We start from the raw sequence: 20,520 nt of genomic DNA, 5'->3' as shown, positions 1-20,520 counted from the left end.
ATATATATATTTATATATATAAATATATATATATACATATATATATATATATATATATAATAAAATAAATATATATAGCTAGAATTCACTGAAAGTCAAGTATTTCTTATATAGATATATATATATATATATATATATATATATATATGAAATACTTGACTTGGTGAATTCTAGCTGTAAATATACTCCTCCCCTCTTAACCACGCCCCCGCCCCACCTCCCGAAATCGGAGGTCTCAAGGTTGGCAAGTAAGACTTCCGTGCCTGCCTGACTGACTCCTTTCTATTGGGCACATAAGGACATGCGGTCACAACACTTCCAAAAAAAAGTGTTTTAAAGTTGCTGCCCAGCGGGACATTACACGTATATGTCGTGGCTTACTGTGGTGGATCCTAAAAAGCGCCGAGGACAAGAGCGGTGAGTGTTTTTTTTGTCCACACTGTCAATGATTACAAAAAAAACCAACTACAGGGTCAATAGAAGAAAAAGCTCAGTCACAAAATCACAAAACACGACGTGCGGCATGCAGCATCGAATATTAAGCAGCAATAAAACAAACAACTGAGGGGGATACATAGTCATTAGGGTCGATTATAATCAGCTGTGGGTGTCTCGCAGCGCCGCCTCCATCTTGGGCAGAAATACAAAAACACAAGCGGTCACTGAAAGTGTCACATCACGCGTGACACGCATATATGTCTCTCTCTCTCTGACTAAATACATCTAAGTGATGAATACGCGGCGGGATAAGAAAAAAGTAAGGAATTCAATGCGGCTTAATGTAGTCTGCAGTCACATATGGCGACACCTGTCCGTCGGCAATAACAGTCCCCGACGATAACCCGGATCGTTTACAGCAGGGGTTCCCAAACTTCGGCCAGCGTTCAATTTCCTTCAAATTCCGGCCCGCTAGTCCTGAGTTAAAAAAAAAAAAAAATAAAAAAAAAAAATATATATATATATATATATATACACACCGTATTTTTCGGAGTATAAGTCGCACCGGAGTATAAGGCGCACCTGCCGAAAATGCATAATAAAGAAGGAGAAAAACAAATATAAGTCGCACTGGAGTATAAGTTGCATTTTTTGGGGAAATTTATTTGATAAAACCCAACACCAAGAATAGACATTTGAAAGGCAATTTAAAATAAATAAAGAATAGTGAACAACAGGCTGAATAAGTGTACGTTATATGATGCATAAATAACCAACTGAGAGCGTGCCTGGTATGTTAACGTAACATATTATGGTAAGAGTCATTCAAATAACTATAACATATAGAACATGCTATACGTTTACCAAACAATCTGTCACTCCTAATCGCTAAATCCCATGAAATCTTATACGTCTAGTCTCTTATGTGAATGAGATAAAGAATATTATTTGATATTTTACGGTAATGTGTTAATAATTTCACACATAAGTCGCTCCTGAGTATAAGTCGCACCCCCAGCCAAACTATGAAAAAAACTGCGACTTATAGTCCGAAAAATATGGTGCGTGTGTGTGTATATATATATATATATATTTTTTTTTTAATTATAGTTTTCTTAATCTATCCCAGCGTCCCCAAACTACGGCCCGCCAGCGTCCAAAATCCGTCCCCATTAAAACATTTTTTTTAAATGGTATTTATTTTTTTAATTTATTTATTTATTTTTTAAATATACCCCACCTTCCGCCCGAATGCAGCTGAGATAGGCGCCAGCACCCCCCGCGACCCCAAAAGGGACAAGCGGTAGAAAATGGATGGATGGAATACATCCCAGGGGTACCCAAACTACTTGCGGGCCAGATACGGCTCGCCAGCGTCCACAATCCGGCCAGTGGGTAGTCAAGTAATACAAAAAAAATAAATACATTTTTTTTTTTTTAGTATTTTTTAAATCTTTCCCAGGGACCCAACCTACGGCCCGCCAGCGTCCAAAATCCGTCCAGCGGGTAGTCAAGTAATACAAAAAAAAATAAACATTTTATTTATTTTTTTAGTATTTTTTTTATTTTTCCCAGGGACCCAACCTACGCCAGCGTCCAAAATCTGTCCCCAGTAAAAAAAAATTATACTTTTTGTGTAATTTTTTTTAATTTAAATGTTTTAATTCTATCTGAGGGGTCCCCAAACTACTGGCGGGCCAGATGTGTGGTGTTTGGACACCAGTGTCCAAAATCCGGCCCGCGGGTAGTCCTGACTGCTACTTGGGATGTTATCCGCAGACCGCCGTGCTGCAAATACAGGAAAAAGAAGCGTAAATGACGTTCTTCGTTGTGTCCTTGGGCAAGATAGTTTACCCACCTGCTCCCAGTGCCACCCACACTGGTGTAAATGTAGCCTAAAGATGTAGATAATGGGTTTCACTATGCAAAGCGCTTTGAGACTCTAGAGAAAAGCGCTATATAAATATACTTCACAATAACAATTAAAACAGCATTTGTAACATTTTTTGTGTCTTTTTCTCCTCGACATTGGAGGTTCTTCTTTCTCACTTCCGGTTCTATGGTAATCCTTACCTGTATCTGCAGTACCATCACTGGTAATGAGGCAAAAAAATACTTAAAATCAGTTGATGCATTATTCCATGAGATTTGTTGACGTCCCATGAGATTGTTTTTTAAATGTGTTTTTGTATTTGCTGTGTTATTTCATCTGCAATTTTCGGGAACTGGGCTAGAAGCTAGGACTAACAATGTTGCCTTTAAGCCAATAAGGAAATTAATTTCTTAAAAATAAAACAATACTTCACTCTGTTTAAACCGCATCACTTGTCTGCATCATTGCACCTTCCTAAAAAAAGAAAATTTGCAACATTATTTATTCTATATATATTAATTTGTTTTATTTAGAGACTTACATGACAGCTGAGATAGGCTCCAGCACCCCCCGCGACCCCGAAAGGGACAAGCGGTAGAAAATGGATGGCTGGATGGATGGATGACAGCTGGTTGCAGTTTTGTTTCCTTTGCTTTAAAAATCATGAAAGCTGTTTACACAGAAGGTAAGCAATTTCATGTTTCACGTTGGTCCCTCATTATACCCGAAATGAACCTCAAGGATGAGGTACGCCGTGGAGTTACACCGCTATTAACGATTGAACAAAAATAAACAATGATCCCATCCAAACATTGCAGTGTTTCCCGCAGTGCAATTGGAGAAGCGGTTACATCGGTGATTATAGTCATTCGCAGGTTTTGTTTTGGGTTGTTTTTCTGTAACAATTGCAGCAGTTATCTGCTGTAACGGCTGCTTGTTAGGGGAGGAGGGCACAGTGGAGCAGGAGCCCAACATTTGACATGATGAAATGACACATGTCATACTCCATGTAGGGGGCGCCAATCAATACTTGAATGCCTGGCAGAATCCCAAACGAAAGGTGAATCAATGTCATCTCTGCCTTTGTGTATTGGGACAACCTGGAGCAAAAATAATGTCCTGTATTCTTTTCTTTTTTTGTTCTGGAGGATAACATTGATTCAAGGTGGGGACATTTTTAAACTTGGAATTGCAGTTTTGTTTTACTGTATCCTTGCATAGAGGGTGCACTCTTATACACACACACACACACACAAGGACAAAATACATATTTAAGAGCGATATTTTTAATAATGATAAATGGTTTTATTTATAGGGTGTTTTTCAAAGATACTTTACAAAATTAAAAAGAACAACAGTGTATAAAAACAAGATGAAATAGAGAAAATGAAAGAAAACGATTAAATGATTAGTCAAATATTAAAGGGGAACTACACTTTTTGGGTAATTTTGCCTATCGTTCACAATCATGAAAGACAAGAACACCCTTTTTTTAGGATTTTAAAGACGATAAATAGGTTGATTGGCTACACTAAATTGGCCCTAGTGTGTGAGTGTGAATATTGTCTGTCTATCTATCACCCTGCGATGAGCTGGCGACTTGTCCAGGGTGTACCCCGCCTACCGCCCAAATGCAGCTGAGATTGGCTCCAGTGACCTCCCGCAACCCCGAAAGGGACAAGCGGTAGAACATGGATGGATAAAACAACGCTTGGAAGATGCGGTTAATTGGAGCCATTGTTTTAGCCTTCAAAGCCCTCCATCAATGTTTTCTATACACACTACAAGTATAAATATATAATTTACTAACAGACACGTTCATAACTATATGTAATATGTTCGATATTTACCGTATTTTGGTCATTTTAATCATTTTCGGGATTTATTTCTTCCGCACATTGATTTCTGTTTCCATAGCAGCACACTTCTGACTTCTGGCAACAACTTGTGTTTCTACTTCCGTAATCAAGCATGCGTGTGTTCTAATCATGGCAGACTTGTTAACAGACAACGAAGACTACTATTTTTGGTTATATGAGGATTCAAAACGTTATACTCTTAAAGCTGAATGAACAGAGGATGAACTGTTGCTTCTAGAAGCAAGCACAAAGAAGAGGGTGACACATTGGAGCAGACGGAAGCCAATAGAGTGAGGTGAAAGTCGCTGGAAGCTGCACATGTGGAATTTGGTTACAAATTTACTTACCCAAAATCAACAGGAAACGTGCCTGGCCAGCTGGACCAGACAAACAACTGCCCATCGAGTAAGTCACTTTAATATTGATCACACAGCACGCCATGCGTATTATTACAACTACAGTACATACGCTGTCTGGCTAGCTGTGTACAAACAAAACATACAATTTGGGCTAAAACTTTACAAATGCTGATATGATTGTTCGTGTTTTTCAGTCAGTACAGAATAGTGTTCTATCGCATTGTTGTTCATTACAAACTCAAACGTGTTTCGTGCTGACGTAGAAGATAGCTTATCTCTTGCCATCGTTCGTGTTTTTTTTTTTTACAATATTATTTTATTCTTTTGATAAGGAAATCATAATACAGGTACTGAGAAAACAGACACTTTTTTGTTTTGGTGTACCCCTCAGATTATATTGAATTTTCTCTAAGTCTAAGAAAAAACATGGGGTCCTTAAGCCATAAACATGGGGTCCTTAAGACATAGGGAGGCCTTGGGGGAAAACTGATTTCCACTCCAATAAAATCCTTCTACGAGCTATTAATGATGCTAAGGCGATACTATCCCTAAACGTCTGCTTAATTTTTTCATAGTTTGGTAGAATTCCAAAAATAGCCAATTCTGCACAAGGCGTCAACTTAAAATTTAGTGCATCCGCAAGATGTTTAAAAATATTAATCTCAGACAGGGACAGGACCAGAACATGTGTGTCATGTTTGCAGGAGTCAATTGACATTGAGTATGCAATATTGGCATACATTTTGGAAAGTTTATAGTAAAATATATGCGATGGACAACCTTATACTTTGTTCGCTTTTAATACCGAAGCACGCCGATGTGTTACTACGCTAGAAAATTAGTTCCTCAGTGTTCACTCTTACAAGAACAATGTGGCGTGTCTCAGGTAGTGGAGTCATCCAAAAACTTGGGGTTTCTGGTATGAACCCAGCTCCCGCTATCCTTGTCACTTCTGCCGTGTCCTTGAGCAAGTCACTGCACCCACCTTGCTCTCAGTTCCACTCACACTGTGGCAGAACTGTCTTCAAAAATAATTTCTTCATATCAATGACACTTTTCTGAATAGCCTAAATAAATGAGGAAAAATATAATGTTGCTAACAAACTGGTGTAGCTATTGCATTTATGTGGCATGAAATTGTGTGGACTCAGGTATGCCTTTAAGTAATGTTACCATTTTTTATGCCAACAAAGCAAGAAGAAGGTGCTCAAAAGTACAGTAAGGCTCCACTTTTAAAATGCAGTAGCTTGGATTTGCCATAAACATGCTACCGATTAACATTAGCAATTTTACTTGGTAATTTCAACACCTCCAAATTTGGTAATGCAAACTACAACTAAGATGCACGTTATGATCAAACCGCTTGTATTAATTACGCAACTTACAGTATAAACAATTTGTAGGGTTCAACAAAAGAAAAGACTGGCACATTGACATAATTGAAAAGAAAAACAAATAAACAACAAAAAATAATGGCAAAGACTATTTCCTGGGTGAGGCAACAGACAAGTCTATACTGCTATCTATTGTAATCTCTTGGATTTGCAACTACATGCAACGTTTGCTATATAATACAGTACAGTACTTGAAGTGTAAGAATACAGAATAACTTATCTGTTATAATGGTGTAAATATATGTATGGATGTGTGTGTGTATATATATATATATATATATATATGTATATGTATATATATATACACACACACATATATATCTGTGTGTGTGTATATATATATGTGTGTGTGTATATATATATATATATATATATATATATTTATTTATTTTTCAAACCAAGTACAGTACAAAAGTACTGATATTGGTAATGTTGAGTACCAATATCATCTCCCAGGTGTTGGGAATTGCTACCGTATCGTTTCAAATGTGAAATCGCTACCAAAAACACAGTCGTAAAGTTATTTTATCACAGACAGATAATGTAATATTACTATAGGAATAAAAATGAAATGGCAACCCGGACAGAAATTGTTTCCTTTGTCATGTTCAGTCGATCATTTCAGTGTTTTTAAAGATGATTTTATGGTATTATCCAATTAATTTATGTAATCATTTTTGATAATTGGATAATGGCATTTTGTTTTTACTACTGAGTTCTTGCAAAATGAAATTTGTCTGTTGCGACCTTTGTTCATCATATTATGACAAAAAATATAAATAAATGATATACTATACGAAAATAAAAACATACTTTTTTTGGGACGAATATAATTGTATAAAAATGTAGTTCATGTTATATAAGGATGGATGGCCTTTTATTTGGTTCAGATATAATTTAACTGCAGTTATTTTTTCAAACGATTATTTAATGATATTACCTAATTTAGATGCGATCGACTCCTGCATTCTTGTAAGATTGTGACTTATTTCTGGTAGTACAATATTCTGAACTTATTCTCTTTATTGTGTCGGAGTTTTTATGTCTTATCCATCCCCTGCGTAAATGACACCTGAATGAACGCCAGCTATGTGAAGTGGACTAGTGGTCAGACAAGTCAATAGAGACTCTATTCAACACGACGCCTCTATCGCCAATCAACCAAGATAATCTTTTGAATTAAGAGCCAAAGGAAAAAAAAATAGGGTTAACACTTTTGATGTGATAAGCGGCCTTTTGTCAGCGAGGGTGATGGTATTTTAATTAAATATATGAAGACACGGTCACGGCCCAGATGCAGGAGTCTAAACAAAGATAGCATCATCTAATCAAAGCTGGGACCAGAGTGTTTCAAGGGCAGAATTATTTTCTATTAGGGCTCTTCTCCTCTGGGATCCAGCCAATTTTCTTTATTATGATAGAATCAGCATATTGCAGATGGACGCTGCGATAGCGCTGCGGCATGCGGCCAGTCGACCACACGAATGTTAAAAAGCTGACAACATGCAGTGCAATGTAACGTCCTAACCCATCTCTGTGCTCCCTGGGCATTGCTCCCGTCTACATTTTCATACGATACATCCAAGATAATCCATTGCTTCACCTTGCAAAGAGAAAACATGATATCGGCTTGCATCTAAAGTCTCTGATATAAGCTCAGATACAAGAAGTCCTGCAGCAGTTTTACTTGTGCAAAGCTGGGCCCAAATGTCCTCCAATAAGCACACATGGTTGATCCTTTCTTGTATTTTAGGGAAGTCATTTAGAAAAGGTAAACATTGTAGGCTATAGGCTACTAGGAGCTAGCAGCTACACAGCAGTTAAGCCCACAATAGCACACAACACATGTTCTTCATTGAAAAATACAGAATGATTATCAATCCAATAAAAGAAAATAGTTCAATCCGAAATCCAGCTGATTCCCTACAATAGTTAGGATATAAATATACGACACAATGGAGAAGACATACAAATACAATACTTTTTTAAATACAATACAATACTAAACACATAAATACAAATACAAATTAATGTTAATGATGATAATAATCCAATTTATAATCCACAAGTGATTGAAAACAAACATTAATTACAATAACATTACAATATTTATCATTATTATTACCATTACTTGTCGTCATCATCAGAGCCATGAATACAAAGCAAACGAAGTTTAGCGGGTTACATTTTTTTACTTCTTCCGAAATGTAAACTTTTTGTAGGTAGGGATTTTACAAATGCACTTTTATATAATGATAAAAAAATAAAAATAACAGCACAACATGTCTACTAAATGTATTACATTTCTCATTCACTGTGCATATAATCTTTCATTATTTTGATGAACAGACGCTTCTGCCTACGATTACCCTCGGGGCAATAATGTTGTTTTTTTTTAAATGTTCTGCAAAACTAACTTTTGGTCGAGAAAGGCTTCTGATTTTAACAGAGCAGCAGAAAGAAAAGGTAATGTGAGTACATCATCTAAAGTTACATCAATTTGTGTCGTAGAGTAACTGTTATGTTCCTTAGTTGTGGTTTGGACCCCTGGATGCAGAGACGAAGTGCAGGCAAGAAGTCCATTTAATTAGAAAAACACAAAACACATCTAGTGCAGCATGGTAGTGCACAGAAGACAAACACTTGTCAAGGTACAATGCAAAATGATCCAGCACCAGCAGGGAGCATCAGGTGAAAGTAAATAGTCCAGATTAACTCATGGAAAACAGGTGAGCTGGCAGGAAAGTGAAGGTGCAGCAAAACAAAGACTCCAACTGGAAGTAGAACCAAAATGAGAGCACCAGGACAGGAAATGATGTACAACTGAAAAATAGCAAACAAGGTCTAAAGTTCTGTGTAGGGTCCTGCCTACAACATACACACATTGTTTTTTTGTAATTGTATGCTTAAATATACATCTTTCATTACAATATATAGGCAAACAGAGGCTTGTGATTGGTTAAAATTGCCTTTACGTTAGCCCGACGCACTGATGGCTTATCTATGCTGGAATCATCTAAAAAGCAGAATTAAGTTGAGTCATCCTTCCGACGTTGTGAGACTGAACTTTAGCTAATAGGTCACATGACTCGCCGGTTTGAAAACACGCCAGTAAAATGATTACACACCGTGATTAAGAAATACGAGCGTCCAGAGTCGTGAAAAGAAATGAGTTACAGCGCTCTCACTGTGGACTTCATCGTTTTAGAGCGTATTAAAATTGCCAACAAAATGTTATTTTAATGACATGAACTGAAGCCAGAGAGCTTCTCAAGAAATGTTATTTTCTAACTCTTTTTCTTTGTAATAAAAAAAACCCTGCAAATAAACAGATCAAAAAGAAAAAGCGAGCCAAAGGGCAGGGACCTATCTAAAAGCAGTACCTTTGTGTATTTTGTATCCAAATGTCATGGAGTACTCTGTGGTTCAATAAGTCACACTGAATGACTGCACAGGAGTTGTTCTCTCCTTTAATGAAGCAAGAAAACACTTTATCTGCTGTCCATTGACCTTAAAGCAATTACCTTAAGCGCAATCCAAAATCAATAAACTTCTGCTACTATACGTGTATGTGTGTGTACTGTATGTGTGTGTCTGCGAGTGTTTGTGCGCGTCTGTGTGCGTGTGCGTGTATGTGTGTGTGTGTGTGTGTGCTTGTTATAGGACATACCGATATGTTTTCCAGCCTCTATTGTTGGTGTCGATGAACAGTATTTCTACATTAAATAGTCTGTTCCTTGTCTTTATTGGTGGGAATCTTTAAAGACAGAAATAACTGCTGGATTTGGAGGTCCTGGGTTGGTGTACTTACCATATTTTCTGAACTAAAAGCCGCACCTACTAAATTTTAGATAAAAAAGCATGTTTTTTATATGTTAGCCGCACCAGACTATAGAGGGATTTCAATTTTTTTCCGGAAGTGCATTGTGGCAGCCATTTAAGTTAGAGTCCCAATGATCGTCACACACACACTAGGTGTGTTGAAATTTGTCCTCTGCATTTGACTCATGCCCATATTCACGCCCTGGGAGGTGAGGGGAGCAGTGAGCATCAGCGTGTGCCACACTCGGGAATCATTTGGTGATTTGATGATTTAACCCCCAATTCCAACCCTTGATGCTGAGTGCCAAGCAAGGAGGCAGTGGGTCCCATTTTTATAGTCTTTGGTATGATTCTGCCGGGGTTTGAACTAGGGCTGGGCGATATATCTATATGCGCGATATATCGCGGGTTTGTCTCTGTGCGATATAGAAAATGACTATCGTGATATTCGAGTATGCGTTCTCACGCAGTTGCTTTTAGCTGCTGGCATTACACTACAGGCTCTCCTCGCTCTTTCCTGTCTCTCTTTCTCACAGACAGCAAGCGCAGCTTCTACATACGTCACATACTGTCACGTCGTACATCAAATACGTATACGCCCTCGTGCAGCAGAGAGGTAGCAGCAAGGCTAACGTTAGCTGTGATGCTAGCGGTAATACGAGAGAAAGAAGGTGCGAATCTGGTAACAAATGAAGGAATATTTAATTCCCCCAAAAAACAGCAGGGTGTCCATCGTCTGGCGGTGGTTTGGCTTCATGTGGGAATATGTCGAACAGACAACCGCAATTTATCAAGTGTGGGGCGAAAGCGTTGCTATAAAAAGTAGCATTACTGCTAATATGTAGCATCATTTGAAAAGTTACCTGTTAGAGAATGAACAGTGCTTACTCCGCATGTCAATATCTCCATTCGGTGCCACACGCCCACACCATCAAAATGCCGAGGCAAACATTTCCAGATCAACACCGTATGAAAAAAATAGTGATTTTTTTAGTTGTGATTTCCTTCTCTGCATGAAAGTTTTAAAGTAGCATATATTAATGCAGTATGAAGAAGAATGTTTTAATGTAGACACATAGAATCATCATACTGCTGTGATTATATGCATCAAGTGTTCATTCAAGGCTAAGGCAAAATATCGAGATATATATCGTGTATCGCGATATGGCCTTAAAATATCGCGATATTAAAAAAAGGCCATATCGCACAGCCCTAGTTTGAACTCACGACCTTCCAGTCTCAGGCGGACACTCTAACCACAAGGCCACAGAGAAGGCCTACTGTGCAAATTTATCAACAACACCCAGAAATGCTTCGCTGGGCACAAAGGTTGACCGTCATCGTCATGCACCAGCTGTGATAGGATGGATAAATACTATGAGTCGTTAGATAAGAAGTCCCTTCGTCGTTATAAGAAGCAAACAGCTGTAATTGGATGCAAGGATCCTTACAAGATCGACGAGTCTGAGTAAATACCGTGCGCGACATCTTCCTCGATGTTTCATACCCAGACTTTGTGAACTACCTAATTGTTCAACCCAGCCCATTTTACACTTTGAAAGACTTTCAAAATTATTGGAGTCGCTTTGTTGGCGGATGCGTTGGTGACGTTAATGTTCGTATGTATAAACTAAGTGGACATGGTGTCATCATGCCAGCTGAGAGTAATGGACTCTCAGAAATGATCCCACCCAAGTTTGACACGCCAGATAATCATGGATAACCAATCTAATGTCATGTCAGCGCACTGTAACTGTAAGGCAGGATTGAAAGAATGTTGTTCTCATCTCACTTCACTTTTGTTTTCTGTGGAGGCTACAGTCCGGATAAGAGAAGTGAGTACTATTTTTATCAATACAACTACTGTCAACGTTCTTCCACCAAGCACACCAACTTAATGCAAAGTAGGGCTGTTATTTATTTTAGATTGTTTGTTTCCTTACAAAATGTTTTACCTGAAATCATCCGAACAAAGTCGTCAGCACGTCACCTCTCGTTTGATTGTGGCAAACCATGCTCATCTTCACCGTTAACTTTTCTTTTCAGCCGCTTCCGTTTGTCCAGAAATACGCTTAGGAATGCGATACAGGCTAGTTTTATTCCTTCCACCTTGATTGTGGCAGTTGACAAATGGCATTATGAATATTATTGGATAAATTATCGGTCCTGGCCAGATGAAGCGGCTTATAGTTCGGAAAATACGTTACTTGTGGTATGTGGTTGAGAGACCAGTTGGACGAACTGTTAAATTCTCTGAAACACCTTTGGTAGAAAAGTGAACATTCAATTCATGTCCAACAACTTTGGTGGACATTTCTTAATACTTGTAGGTATGTGTGGTATTGTGCTGTTTGATAAAAGAACACCTTTTTTGGCCAGCCTAAGGTCTAACTGTAATAATCATGCTGTCTAATCAGCATCAATTGCTTTGCCACACCTGAGTTGGATGGATTATGTCAACAAAAGAGAAGTGATCTCCAACACAGAATTAGAACAAAATGTCATATCAAATAGGCCTACAGCTTTACCTTCAGCTCATGAAAGTGTTGTGTTTATCTTTTTATTCACAGTTTCTTCATTTGACATGCATTTATCACTACTTTAATTGCAATTTGTGTCATAAAATACTTCAAACTACTGTCTGTTCCTTTGCATCTACTGTACAGTATATTACACCTAAATGGCCACAAGCACTTTTGAGGTGTGTCCTGCAAGAAGTGACCCTCTTTGCTCAGAATGTGCTGTGTCCACAAGGGTAAAAGATAAAGATTTAAAAAAAAAAAAAAAATCACATGACCGATGAATATCTACCCTTACGGTCCTTTTTGTCTGGGATGACCTTGTAAAGATGTCAATTCCCGATACGGACAGACAGACGGTGGTCGCACCAAATGAAAGCATTGCACAGGAAATTGACCTGTCAGACAGATTTGAAGGAGACAGAAGAAGGTATCATGTAATATCCTTGATTTTCACGTCGACAGTTCGCTTGTACAAATGTCAGACTTCATGACCATTCGTCTCCATGAAATACGTTTGAGGTGGAGGAAGAGGCTCTGTTGTCAAGACCAGCGTTCACGTTAATGTTTGCCAATAAACACACATTTGCTTAGAAAAAACAGCAGTTTTTTAAGGTGAGAGAGTCAATGAAGCAAAAATTGATGGCGCAGCAAGTCCTCAAGAGTCAAATTCATCTATTTCATGTCATTTTCATCCAATCAGATGTCTGTCAAGTAATTTTTTGGCAAAGCTACTTTTACAGATACATGGCAATTCCCACATACCAGTGAATCGCAAACAAGTGGTAGGCGGGCTTCATCTGGTGGTACGCCAATGACTCACTTGACTACAGTACAGTGTTTTATTCTCCTATATTCAAACACGGTGTTACTGTTCAAACTTTGTGTAATATCATAGAGGCCAAAAATATTGAATATTCTTGTTAAATACAACCTCTGCCTTGTTTTTAATGAATACTTAGACCCACTACGCTGCTGTATTTTATTGTTGGTCATCATGGTGGTACTTGGAGAGAAAAGTTTTTTTGAGGTGGTACATGGTGAAAAGAAATTGAGAAGCACTGCAATATACTATACTGATATCTGTAAGGTTTATGAAACAATTTGTTCCAGGGTCAGACAGTGGCTGTTTTACCTATTTTAACATTTTGTGTAAATAGTAGAAAAACAAGTTAACCATTGCTGTTGCTAACTAAAATAAACAACTCAAGCAACGATGACAGTTAGTTGAAGTTCTAAAAAAAAGTCTAAAAAGAAGTCAACCATTGTTTGTAGAAAAAGTTAAAAATAACATTTTTGCGTCTGTCTTCTTTGCAGTGGAACCAGTTTAAGTCGACATCAGCCGAATTGGAACTTGATGAGTCGCCAAAAATGGGTTCCACAGTAAGTGTCACACTTGTAAACATTTTGAAAGAGTATGGCATATAGAGCAATGTTAACGATGGTTTTAATGTCATGCTTTTCATTTGCCAACATTTGTAAATGTCGCACATTTGCAACAAGATGTTGCAGAAGGTACAATCAAGGCATCATCTACTGCATTCAGTCCCTGCAAAATTTTTGGATGTTGCAACTGCGCAAATTCAACCAATCCCTGCGAATTGTGCGGGCTCTCAACTTTGTCCAAAGCCCGCAACTTTGCTGTACATTTTGGCCAATCAGCGTAATTTTCATCATTCGCATTTGTCTCTTAGTGGCACTCAAATGTACACGTTAACTGTCTAATTAAAACTTAGGTTTGTTTCTTGTGTAGACGAAGCAGGAACAACAATGTGTAACAATATATACACTCTTTATTTCTCAAACTGCACAACTGTCATCCTTCCGCATAGCTTAGACCTATTTCCTGTTCCTCTCTACGGCAATGTAGTACATAAACATGTATTTCCTAGTTTACATTATATTATATTCATTTAGCAAACCGTAAGGTTTGCTACTATTTAGTGTCCACTTTTAAGTCTGTGGTATATACTACGAGTAAAACATCAATACAGTATTTGTTTTCCAATTTTTGTTGGAATCCTGTCCTTTTTCAGGTTAAGGTTGACAGGAACACGTCATAAAATCACAAGTTGACTTCATGTTATTGAAAATAAAGAAGCCATTCAGGGATTTCAGTCTGCAACAATCTCAAATAAAGCCTGTGAAATCCTTCAAACAATCTTAACCCTCATAATGTAAAAACACACTACCCAAAATATTAAAACGTAAAAACAATGGAGCACGTCTTTAACAACGAATATGTGCTTTGCAACTTTTCGTTGTGACTTTTGAATTGTCTTGCAGGTGTAAAACTAGGAATCATTGTTAGTATGTCTGCTTTCACTGTAGTTGTGATTTGCCACAGGTGCTTGTTCTAGTCATCGTTAGCTCACTGTGGGTATACGCAAAAACGGAAATCTGAGCATGTTTAAACCCCCAAAACAAGGTGGAAGATATAGTTCCTGTTGCTTTCTCTGCTGGTATGTTCCCAAGTTGTAAAAGTGTCAAGGGTACTGTAGTAGTCCACAGACGAGCAACATTTACAATAGAGAATCCTATTAATAATCATACGTGCAAATGATCCAGCTGCAAACGTCAATTTTAAGCCCAGCCAGGAGAGACTTCCAAGCAAGGTAAAATGGTTTCGGCAGAGCAATCAATCACAAATAATGCATTAAAATATAGACTTGTTGGACCTGCGGGAAGCTAACCTAATTGATGCAATTTGAATACTAAATAAGAAACGACAAGGTGTCTTCTTTTGTGCTCGTATTTATGCACTAACACAGATGTTGCCGGGGTTATAAGATTGATGTAATTTGATGCAATCATATTATTTGTCAGAGGGGATCATCACAAACTACGTTTACTTGCATATATCAGTCGGACTGCTGCCATAGTTTGTTCTGTGTGTTTGCAAGTCCCAGTCAACTTGCACTGTGTCTAATTCCATCATTGGCCAAACGCTATGTGCCTCCAAAACAATAGGGTGAAGTTTTCAACACGATTATAGAAGCAATCAAAGCTGAAATAAGACAAACTAAAATTTAGGGCTGGAAATATGCAGCTGAATTGCTAGTTTGGGGTACTTCTGAGACATTTCTGGACTATTAAAAAAATCTTGAATATGTACTCCTTGAAAAAGTGGCTATTTTTGCCATTTCTGTGTCCTGCCTGGACCCTCGATAAAGGTGTGATGTTTCCCCTTGCTGCTGCAGCAGAAAAGTTGTTACGTGCTCGCATTAATGCTGTAGCCGTGATTCCAGGATGCAGAGAAGGCACACAATGTGCAGGTAGAAGGTCTTTTGGTAATGTGCTATGCAATGGGAAAACGATACAGGCTAAGGAGGAACTCTGAAATAAACATAACACTGTGGCATAAAGTACACACAATGAACCAGCATCTGCGTGCAGGCAGCCACTGGCTATACATCTCACTCATTAGTCTTCCAGGCACGTGAGGCTCATCCAATAGGTGTGCAAAATTAGTCCTGACAGCTAATGGCAAAATTGTCATTGAAGTGACCGGAAAACATTTGGTTTTATAACAGATCAGGACTTTAAAGAAAAATTGACTTTTGGGTTGTACTTGTATAGCGCTTTTCTACCTTCAAGGTACTCAAAGCGCTTTGACACTACTTCCACATTTACCCATTCACACACACATTCACACACTGATGGAGGGAGCTGCCATGCAAGGCGCTAACCAGCACCCATCAGGAGCAAGGGTGAAGTGTCTTGCTCAGGACACAACGGACATGACGAGGTTGGTACTAGGTGGGGATTGAACCAGTGACCCTCGGGTTGCGCACGGCCACTCTTCCACTGCGCCACGCCGTCCCTTTTCATTAAAGTCTGCGTTCACACTGTAGGGTCGGATGTCAAATAACATTTGTTTTTGTCAAATCCAATCTTTTTAGTAGCCGTCATGATGTCATGACGTCGCATGCACTGCACTTTTTACCAAAGTCCAAATGGCTTCCACTCCAGTCAGTCTCGGTACTGGCGCATTTGTGGCAATTTCAAGGATTTTGTGTAATCAAACTCAATAGTTTCTGAACAACAAGTATTTTGGCTCTGGTAGTTTTATGTGATATTTTGCTTGGATGTCTGCTTGAAAAGCGTGTCTGTGGGCGAGCAGTCGGAGACAGGAGTGGTGGAACTTTCACATGAGTTCCTAAAACATTATTTTACCCGTTTTCTGCCCCGTTGTCAAGTATTTATTTTGTACCCGTCTATTTTGGGGAATATTTATGACACTTACCGCTTATTGATGACGTTCTGGTCGGATGAATAGGACCTAAGTGCAGTGGTGTTCACGTTGAGGACGCATCGCATACATACAGAATATATCCGATTTATTTTCACATTTGAAAGAGGCCTGGGTCAGATTTGAAAAATTGGAAATTGCACTGTTCACATGGACATGAACATATCTAATACAGGTTGTGTATGGGCAAACAAATCCGACCTACAGTGTGAACAATGCCGAAATGTGGCCCTTTTTGGTATTTACTCAGTACGTGTCCATGCACTAAATTAGTTCAAATTCTCAAATACGATTGAAAACCAGATCCCTGAAGGGGGTGTGTGGGTCCGGAGAGGACCCACACACAGACGCCTGTCTCAAAAAGCGGGATACAACCCGGAAGCAGATACCATTCAAAAGCAACATAGCAACAATTGCTTCACAAATATTAAAAGAACACAAAATGTTGAAGTGCATCGATGGTAGAAAAAAAGAAACAGCAATTTATTTAAGAAGTTAGCTAAGGAAATGTAGAATGGCGACTTAATTCAGACTCCCTGAACGAAATACAAATGAGATGAAAGGGACTGAAGCAGGTATATTAAAGGCGAGTAATAAAGTGTACGCAAACCTCTTCACGCTGCATTTGTGCACTACAAACTGATGAACAATAACTCTGTATTACACACAACTGGCAGAAAAAAATGCAGTTATAGTGACCTGAAAAAATTTAATTTTGCATTTTGAAAAACAATCCTGAATAAAGACACCTTTGAAAAGTTGTCTTTTTTTTTTTTTTTTTCCATTTTTGGCCTCTGCCCAAACTTCCTACAAAGGTGAGTGAGTTTTTCAGAAACGGGCCATTGAAACGACCAGAAAAAAATTCAGAAAATGGACCTTCCTTTTTTTTATTTTTTTTTGTAAACCATTTTTGATTCCTGCCGGGAAACACAATGAGGGTGTGGGACAGGGGGTCTTGGCAAGACTCATAAACGTCAGAGAAAGCCACATTTCTGAGGGCGCCTATTTTTGACTTTTTCCCCCCTGATTTTTTTAATGCTTCATCCTTTTTTCATATGAACTTGTCTTCTTGTTGGTGTAAAAAGATTTTTTTTGTTGGTTATCTGTGTTGTCTTTGCGATGAGGCGGCGACACGTCCAGTGTGTACCCCGCCTTCCGCCCGAGTTCTGACAGTACATGCGCTTTTTTAAGTTAACTTAAATCATGTAAGCGAGTAATAGCCAGTGATTAATTATACTTAACCCAAGTTCAGAAGTGTGATTCATCTGATTATATATTTTTTAGTGCATGTAAACATAGTGACTGACAGAAATTATTTAACTTTGGTATTTCATATGTGCCCAAGAAGGAAGTCTTCAAATTGATAATTTTATTGAAACCTATAGCATTTTTAGTATTCCTTACGTGTAAAAAGTGAGATAATACGACCTGAGCAAAGAGCACTCCTCTGCACTCAGTCTGCTCCAATGGTTCGCTTTAAATTGCTCGCCGACACAAGGCCATTTGGACGACTCCTGTTATGTTCTCTTCAAATGCTCAGGATACTCGTCATGGTTAGGGTCTCCTGCAGGGAGGATAATACCACAGCAATATCAGATCTAAAAATAAAATGGATAGTGGTGGTCGGGGGTTAAAGACAGGCAAGCTCAGCTATAGCTCTGGGGCTCATTACTCTCCAGAAGACGGAAAGATATACGTCAAGGGACAATTTAAGGTCGCATGGACTGATAAAAACGATAACAATTTATATCAGTTGACTAGCAAAGACAAAGGTCACCAAAATGAACAATGTCAAACAAAACAAGTGTCAAAGTTGCGTTTTTACTACCTAAAGTAGTTAACTGACAGGAAAATACAGTGATGTGTTTTATCACTTTTACATGTGTATGCCAATATTATGAGTGACTATGTGAGAATGTATTTAATGGTTGTATGTGCCTTGTTACGCCTTTGTAGTTTTATCATTGACATAAAGAGAAGAGAGCTGAGATATTTGTTTTATTTATATGACTGGCAACATTGAAATTGTATTACTTCATTTAGAAGGCCGATCTCCACCCAAACAATGCGGTCATTGTCATTGGCATATTTTCATGACGGTAGTTGCACTTGTTACACTAAGATTTGTTCATTTGTTTCTTTGTTGTACTGCAATCCTTAACTTGTATTTCTCACTTTGTTTAGCAATGTATTTACCCCTTTTGTAGTTAGCATATTTTTGGGAGGAATTTCAAGTGCAAATATAATCACAAAATTGTCAGCTATGAGTAGGGTTGTGTACTTTGCACCTTTGAATGAATGTGGTACTGATTCCCGTTTCCTGGGAATCAGTACCGGTACGCAACGTTCTTTGTTTAATTATAAAAGCACTTTTATTTTTTCATATAACACTGACCACTTATAATGACTCTGCTGGTTAGTTTTTATATATTGTTTTTTTATACTTCTCAATCTCATTTGCAAGTATTATATAGTAGACTTTGCATGCAGTTGCAACTCCAAGACGTTAGATGGCAGTGCTGTATAGATTATGGCAAAGCCGTGTATAGAGAGAGCATGTCCCCAACATGGTGCCCTGTAGTCACGTGAGAGGCTTTTGACCAATCAGAGCGAGTATGGCCAGATGATCTTCTAAATGATTGGTCAAAAGGCCCTCACGTGACTACAAAGCGCCATGTTGGGGACCAACTCTGAAACTGAGTTGTTTATACTCTCTCTTTACACATCTCTGGACTACAGTATTTTGCCGCTAAGAAGTAGTCTTGAATAGCAATTAAGCTGTACGTGGCAATCTTTCTAGTCTTTTGTTGCACCCGACTGTTTAAACCTTAAGTATTGTACTTATTACCGGTACACACCAGCTGTTTGATTGTAACTTTCATTTTGTTACGGTTTCAGTACCATATTGGGAAGTGTTGAAATAGCCATGTAAAATTGCTAATGCTAATCAGTGGCATGCCTATGGCAAAGACGATGGAAATGCAGTTTGGAAAAGTGGAGCCTTACTTTACGTGCAAGAGTTTTCATACAAAAGGCATGGACAATTGTAACATTACCTAGAGGCAGTTGGGCTGGTTGAGTAATTGTTTCCTCGCCAAATGTTTAAGACTGTGTTTAGTCTGCAACCAGATGTGACATCACGGACAACAAAGGTATCGAAATATGGCACTGTTTTTTTACACGAATCAATACCCGGCATTACCATTGCAAATTGGTAGGTACCTATAAAAGTACCAAATTCAGTACCCATCCCTACTTATGGGTCACTTGAAAGAAGATGTAAATAACATCCAAACATGCAATTGCGACAAGCGGATCTAAAACACACACTTGGATTGCTATACAGACACACATATAAGTACACTCGCACACAAATTGGATTACACGGGCAGCAAAGCTGGATAAACAGTTATTTTTCCTATGTGAAATAATAATGGAAATAGAAATACCGACACCGCACGTATGAGTGGCACCACATTTATGGAAAATGTTGGTCAAATTTGGAAAACTACTATCTACAGCTACACTTCCATACAGTTTCTTCATTCGACCTTCAACATTTTGTTGTCCTTAAAATCTTTCTAAGATCACATTTCTCTGCCTTTTCCAGTCATATTCAACAAGGTAACCGGTAAAAATAACTATAAAAATGGGACCCATTACCTCCCTGCTTGGCACTCAGCATCAAGGGTTGGAATTGGGTGTTAAATCACCAAAAATGATTCCCGGGCGCGGCCACCGCTGCTGCCCACTGCTCCCCTCACCTCCCAGGGGGTGATCAAGGGTGATGGGTCAAATGCAGAGAATAATTTCGCCACACCTAGTGTGTGTGTGACAATCATTGGTACTTTAACTTTAACTTTAACTTTAAACAGAGTAGGGCCAAATGGACTTATTTGTAGGACGTCCTGCTGTGAAACCTCTTTGTGCCGTGGTTGATTTGCATTTATTCATCATACGGCTTTTCATTATTATGCAAAAATCCCAACTGTGAGTTCCAGTGT

General features: G+C 38.5%; 1 protein-coding gene across 1 annotated transcript in view; it reads left to right on the top strand.

The window, feature by feature from the left end:
- Positions 1 to 267: 267 nt before the first annotated feature.
- Positions 268 to 20,520, top strand: part of LOC133605614 (phospholipid-transporting ATPase ABCA1-like) — a 212,824-nt gene continuing 192,571 nt past the window's right edge. The window contains exons 1-2 of the mRNA XM_061958842.2: positions 268 to 417; positions 13,582 to 13,647. The gene's annotated coding sequence lies outside the window, so the exon portion shown is untranslated. The remainder of the gene's footprint in view (positions 418 to 13,581; positions 13,648 to 20,520) is intronic.

The sequence above is a fragment of the Nerophis lumbriciformis genome, linkage group LG05 (genome assembly GCF_033978685.3).
Source record: "Nerophis lumbriciformis linkage group LG05, RoL_Nlum_v2.1, whole genome shotgun sequence".
NCBI classification, from domain to species: domain Eukaryota; kingdom Metazoa; phylum Chordata; class Actinopteri; order Syngnathiformes; family Syngnathidae; genus Nerophis; species Nerophis lumbriciformis.
This window is presented reverse-complemented; position numbering and strand designations above follow the sequence as displayed.